The sequence below is a fragment of the Erythrolamprus reginae genome, chromosome 3 (genome assembly GCF_031021105.1).
Source record: "Erythrolamprus reginae isolate rEryReg1 chromosome 3, rEryReg1.hap1, whole genome shotgun sequence".
NCBI classification, from domain to species: domain Eukaryota; kingdom Metazoa; phylum Chordata; class Lepidosauria; order Squamata; family Dipsadidae; genus Erythrolamprus; species Erythrolamprus reginae.
Window position 1 is genome coordinate 118,857,546 of NC_091952.1, and position 1,598 is coordinate 118,859,143.

Sequence of the window (1,598 nt, forward strand, 5' to 3'; positions counted from 1 at the left end):
TGCAGTGTGCATAGGGATTTATTCATAGGGGTTTTTTTATAGTCCGGCCCTCCAACAGTCTGAGGGACAGTAAACTGGCCCCCTGTGTAAAAAGTTTGGGGACCCCTGCTCTAGAGAATGGCAAGTACCACCATTCTTTGTTCCTTTTAGGAGATGGGGTAAGTTCAGGGTGTCCATTCTGGATCATATTGTCCATGAACTCCACCGGATGAACTTTGATTTCAGGTTTCTTGTTCATAAGTCTTCTCAGGTTAGAAAGGTGGGAGGAAGCTTGCTCATGGTTGTTAGGCGAGTGTTGAAAGGGCAGTGGTGCAACCCAGCTTCCGCTAGTGTCTTGTTTCAATTCTCCTTCTATGAGCTGTGGAGAACATTTATCCTCTACTGAGGTGGCTAAGTCATGGTCCTCCTTGTTGTCCTCCATTGATATGTCTACATCATTGTCTTCCTTGTTAGTCTGGAGTTCTGTCACTTCTAGGACAGGATTGTCTTTGAAAGTTATGAGCTCTTCTTGGCATGGCTTCAAGTGGGGTATACTGCTTGCTACTTCAGGCAACGCGATTTGGCTGCGATTACCTGGCAACTTGGCGCATTCTGGCAATGGTGATAGTGTGAATGTTGCACTCCCATCTGATGATTCCATGCAGTATCCAGTGGTTTTCCTCCCCGCCATGTGCTGGTATCCAGCACCCACTGACATCGTGTAGCATGCTTCCTCGGTCTGGATGTCAAAGAGGTTAAGAAATGCAGACCTAGATAATGATTGGTTGCTTTGTGTGTCTATCATTGCATACGGTTTCACGGCCTTTTCCAGGCATACCTCTGGATATATCTGGTGTCCCACATTCAAGGAGTCTTGCAGGTTTGACGGGAATGTCTCAGCTTCAGCATTGAGGTTACACTTCACAATTGCTTGTGAATCTTCTGCCTGGGACTCCTTCACCACTGCTGAAGGATCTCCTTGGTTACCCTTAGCGTCTTGGTCCATCAGGCTATGTTTTGTAATGGTGAGGGAGGGATCTTGTGATACAGAGTGTGCAATGTCACATGCCTGACCTTTTGGTATTTCTGGTTGATGAGATTCACCTTCCTGCTGTAGCGAATCTTGTTCTTTTTCATAGGCCTTGCCACTGTTATTTGGGCCTGTCTTCTTAATCATCAAATAGTCAAGTTTGGCTATTTCTGCTTCAATTTCTGCCTCTTCATCTTCGAGGGGTTTGAAAAAATTAAATTTGCGTAGGAGGAACTTCGCTCGTTCTTTGTTTGTCTGCTGGATAGTTTGTATGTCCTTCAGAAGGTCCTTATCTTGTAACTTCTGCTGAATGTCAATTAGCTCCCATTCACAGTTTTTCCAAAGTATGCGAGTTCCTTTGCACTCTCCATGTAGTGACCGAATGCAACGTCAATTCTGTCATCAATTCCTCTATCTTTGGGTCTCCTAGTCACTGGAGGTTAGATAGTCAGGTTCTTTCTTGTTGGAAGTTGCAAACTACGGCTGCAATGATTCTCCTTCTTCATTGGAGGTCATAAAATGAGACCGGCCTCATTTCCCTTTGGCCACTGGAGGTTGAAATCTGAGGCCACCCTCATTTTTCTTTCAT